The following is a 5,228-nucleotide window of genomic DNA, read 5'->3' as shown; positions in this document are numbered from 1 at the left end:
AAAGTCATTAAAAGTAAATGGCAGCAATTACTACCCATTATAGGAAGAAGGCTCATGGAAAAGGACACCAAAGGCTTATTGTTTTAGGATTCATGGGCAGACTATTAAAGCAAAAATGAACATTAAAAAAGAAATAAAAAGTGGTCATCCTGTCCTGCTCCAAGTTCCACTTCTCTTAGATATCTACACAACTGTAAGAAAAAAAATTGATGTAGTAAAGTGAAACCTTTTTTTCAAAAGTGATTTTCATAAGATTTAGAGTTGGAAGGATCTTATCAGATCTCTTCATTTTGCAGATAAGTAAGGACCAGGAAGGCCAAGTGACCTCCTCAATGATTCTAAGTCCTTCCAACCCTAAATCCAATGCTCATTCATTATTATAGCCCAACTCTAGTACATATCATAAAATGCCCAAGGTATCTTTTTTAGATTGTAAGTTAGAAAGAAACAGAGGTAATATTTTCTTTTAAATCTGAATAACACTAAGCATAGAACATTGAGGAAAGGGATGTCTAATTTTGTTTATAATTACTGTGATTTCAAATCACATGATGAATAATTCCCTTTAGCCTGCTTTTTGCGGCCACCAAGACCAGAACCATCTATTTCTAAATCCTCTTTACTGAAAACCCATCATGAATTCCAACTGTGCCATCTTATCCTCATTCTCTGATGATCTTCTCCTAGCTCATCCCAGGTTAATTTAGCTCTTTGTCCTCACCAATGGTACAAACAACAAAAGAAAAAACAGGGCAGTAAATGAGTTAAAAAACCAGAGAAAACTGGACAGATGCAACGGCAACAAGCCACTGGAGGGCACTGGGATAAGCAGAAGGTGGGGCTGTGTCCAACCACCATGAACACAACTGGGGCTGCTTTGGTGGTACATGTGCCCAGTGAGCTTCACAATGAGGTGTGTCTAGCCTACTACTCAGATCACTTCGACAACTTAATCCTGAGGAATGTCTAGCTAACCACTCCTGGCATGTGAAACCGAAAAAAAAAAGGAAACCATGTCAGCTACGGAGCAAGGGCATCTAGCCACTTTGACCAGATGTTATAGATGTTTGAGTTTTACTCCAAGAACACGAGTAAGATTTCTAAATTTCATGTAAAAGCACTGCTTCTAATGTTAATATTGAGAGACAGAAGAAAAGAGGAGGAGAGGAAGAGGGAGAAGAGAACACAGGAGATAAGAGTGTGAGTGTTCAACATGTTTTACCACTTATCTAATCTTACTTCTACTAATATATTACGACAGCAGCATTCCACTAAGAGGACAATGGTATGAGGCATTAAACCCAAAGAATTGAGGAAGATGGGGCTTGAGGACAGAGATAGCCTAGCCAGAGGTCAAAGAGCCACCTGCTCTTAGAATGCAAGAGTCACATGCAGCCCTTTGATATCTGAATCACACCCTCTCCCCTCCTCTAGATGTAATGTAATATGACTTCTTACTATTTTCCACCCTCTGCTTTCCTGCCAGAGAGCTCTTCTCCTTCTGCTATCACAAATTTAGGGGTAAGAGAAGAAAGGTGGTTAATGCCTGGAGACATCAGGGCATTAAAACCAAATCTAATGAGTTCATGTATGTAAAGTTCTTTGCAAACCCTACAATGCTATGTAAATATTGTTATTATTAGATGACATTGATTTTGTCCTCCAATCACCGCATACCCAATGATTCCCTAGTTAGCTCTGGATCCGATAGGGAGGAGAAGGTTGCAGAGTTCTCAGCTCTGGTTGTATATTCTCTAGTCACAGTTAGGGGCAGGGAAGAGACACTTTAGGAGCCCCTGAGGTGACCTAAGTCACTAGGGACCAACAGTTCAGCTCCTGCAATATGAATTGCCAAGCAAGCAAAATCAGGATTGCTCCTCTTCAGTTTAGGCAGGGTCCTCAGAGACCTTTCCTTTTTCTCATATTTTTTTTTTTTTGTCAGAGCTCTATAAATAACTTTATCAAAAGTTCTATCAAAAGTTTTCATGTGTATCATTTTCCTTCTCACCTGATATAGCTATAGGTCATGACATCTGCCTTACATAATTCTCTATTTTTTTTTTGTTTATGAAGGGCTAGAGATAAGTCAGGCTCTTGACCTCTTCCTTGCCTTTTAAGTGTTTTTCCAGCTGGTGATTCTGTTTACTTTCAGAAACAGATTTGTTTTACTTAAAGTTCACTTTTCAAAGGGTAAAACAACATGGCCTCTTCAAGCTATCTAATTGATTTCAAGGCTGCTCTAACAGCCAGATAACAGAAACTTGATTTTCAAGTAGAAAAAAAGTTACCTTAGATAAACTTATTTCTAAGAGGAGTGGTTGGCCTGATTCCTATATATAATCTCAAAAGCTTTGGAGATCTTCTAAACTAGAGTTATATATTTGTTTGCTTTCCATTCCTGCTAATGACAATTCCCTCTTAAAATATAGTCAGACTGGAGGGGAGGGAAGGAGAACTAAACAGAAAGAATCCCAAGACTGTCCAAATTCTAAATCAATCCATCAACAAGCATTTTTCAAACACTTACAGAATTCTAAGCATTGTGCTAGACCCTGGGGTACAAAGAACAAAAATATTTAAAAAATCCTTCTGCCAAAGAACGTATATAATAGCAAAGACATGCATAAGTTTATACAGAAGAAACATAAAGAAAATACATACAAATAAACATGACCGAGTTAAATATAAGAAAGTTTAAGGTGGATAGAACTAGCCATTGGGGGAATCAGGAAAGGATTCACACAGAAGGGAGGGTTGGAGCTATTTCTTGAATGAATGGAAGGATTTTATGACAAGGGAGCACACTCCAGGAATGGAAACAGATGGAGAGACAGACATGGAGCATCCTGTGTGAGGAACAAAGAGAAGGCAAGTTTGATTGGATCATAGGGTGCTGGAGAGGAGAAATAATATACAGTGGGGCTAAAAAAATAGACAGGTGCCAGATGGTGAACAGACAGATTTGTACTTTTGTCTTAGAGGCAATAGAGAGTCACTGGGCTATATTAAGCAGGGGAGAAGGAAGTGTTCAGACCTGGGCTTAAGGAAAATCATTTGGGCAAATTATATGGAGAATGGGGAAAAGGAGGAGAAGAGTGTGGGATGACTGTTGTTAGGGGTTTTAGATGAGGAGGAGAAAGAGGAAGTTTCCAATAGTTTAATTTTCTTAGTTAAGTTAGAGGCAGGCTCCTTAGATGGGGAGGTCCTGTTGTGGGGGATATGAGGAGGAAAGGTTCGAATAACTTCTGTGGGGATTGAGATAATGAGTCAATTTTTTGTTGTTGTTTCGTTAGTCGTTTTCAGATGTGTCCAGTTCTGTGACCCTATTTGAGGTTATCATGGCAGATACTGAAATGGCTTGCCATTTCCTTCTCCAGCTCATTTTCAGATGAGGAAACTGCGGCAAACAGGGTTAAGTAACTTGTAAGTTAAGTAACAGGGTCACACAACTAGTAAGTGTCTGAGGCCAGATTTGAATTCAGGAAGATGAGTCCTCCTGATTCCAGGCCCAGCACTTGACCCTTGTGCCACCTAGCTGCCCCTAATAAATCAATTAAAGAACAGTAAAAGATTTGCCTTGTGGCAGTGAGGGCCCAGTTGAAGTTGGATAACATGAATTGATTTCACCCAAAAGCCCAATAAAACTTACCTTAGGATCTCAGAATATAACTCCCCTAGTTTAGATAGTTAAATTTGAGGAGTGACACATTTTCTTAATACAGACTTCTTCAAGTTGCTCACTCTGGGTCTCATTTCCTCAGCTATGAAATGATTTCCAAATCTCCTCTACCTCCAATATTCTTTGATTTTGTCAAATATTTCATCTGTACACACTTTAGTAGTAAACTACTGAAAAAAAGACATTTCTATCTGCAGACATTCTCAAAAGTTCATACAGGGATATACAGCCTCCTACAAAATAACAACTATAAAAAGGAAACCAAATTATATTTTCTTTGAAATACACATGAATTAAGGAAAAAAAGATGTCAGATCATTCATGGGGGGAGGGGTGAAAGGGCTGGTGGTGTTGGGCTTTTATTTTTTTAAAAGTCTTTCAGATCTTGGCGCCTGGCTGGCGCTCTCAGCCATTACAGTACACTGAGCTCCATAGAAACAGTGCCAGGGCAAGTAAGAGCCAGGCAATATTGGGCTACTCTGTGTGGCACTGGGGGAAAGTAATCAACAATGGGCAAAAGTATCCTGAGAAGCTGAGAGGGCAAATGTCTTCATAGTCCTTTTTTGTTCAAACCTGCCCAGAGAAACACAAGTAGTGTCCAGATGCTTCTGTGAACTCGGAATTTTTTTTTTTTTTAATGATCAGAAAGGTGGAAAATAAAGTCTGGTAATGAGAAAGGAAAATTTGAAGACATGGCCAAAACTGATAAGGTTCATTATGAAGGAGAAATGAAAGCCTACATATCACCTAAAAGGAGAAACAAAAAAATAAATTTAAGAATACCTATCAACCGAAGAGGTTTCCTTAGATATTTTTCTTATTCTGTTCTGAGTCTTGTCCAAAAATCAAAGAAAAGCATCCTGGTCTTTCTACTAGAGATGTAACAAAAGAAAAAACATTAGGAGAAATGTGGAATAATACTGCTGCAGATGACAAGGAACCTTATGAACAAAAGGCAGCTACACCGCAGGAAAAATATGAAAAGGCTATCACTACATACTGGGCAAAAAGGAAAACCTGATATAGATAGAAAGGTAGAGGTTGTCAAAGCCAAGAATGGCAAGAAAAAGAAGGAAAAGGAAGAAGACAAGGAAGATGAAGATGAGAAGGGGGAATGAACATGAGGAGGAAGAAGATGAAGCTGAATAAGTTAGTTCTAGAGCAGTTTTTTCTGATCTATAAAGCATTTATCCCCTCTGTACACAACTCATTCCTTTTAGAGGAAAAAAAAGAAATGTAAGGCTGTGTAAATTTTATTTTTAAACTGTTTGATTTCTTTTTTTTATATAGTTAACATGCTACCAAATATGTCTTTAGATAACCCTTCTTTCAGTGGTATTTTCAGTAGTTGCTACCTTGCCTGGTACAGTATAGGGGCAGTAAATTGTCATGAATATTGAAAACAAGTTCATGGTACATAGCACAAATTAATTTTATATGAGGATGTAGGTTCTTATCATTTTCAGTTGTCTTTGATGCAGCATGTGAAATAATTGTTGTTTCACTAACTGAATACTACTCTATAAGAGCAAAAAAGGAAAAAGCTGCA

At 38.2% G+C, this 5,228-nt stretch overlaps 1 pseudogene; it reads left to right on the top strand.

Annotated features, from left to right (window-relative positions):
* Positions 1-790: 790 nt before the first annotated feature.
* On the top strand, positions 791-4,828 carry LOC140502371 (high mobility group protein B1 pseudogene; annotated as a pseudogene).
* Positions 4,829-5,228: the final 400 nt, after the last annotated feature.

This window comes from Notamacropus eugenii, chromosome 4, assembly GCF_028372415.1.
Source record: "Notamacropus eugenii isolate mMacEug1 chromosome 4, mMacEug1.pri_v2, whole genome shotgun sequence".
NCBI classification, from domain to species: domain Eukaryota; kingdom Metazoa; phylum Chordata; class Mammalia; order Diprotodontia; family Macropodidae; genus Notamacropus; species Notamacropus eugenii.
The sequence above is the reverse complement of the archived record's forward strand: the minus strand, read 5'-3'. Positions and strand labels throughout refer to the sequence as shown.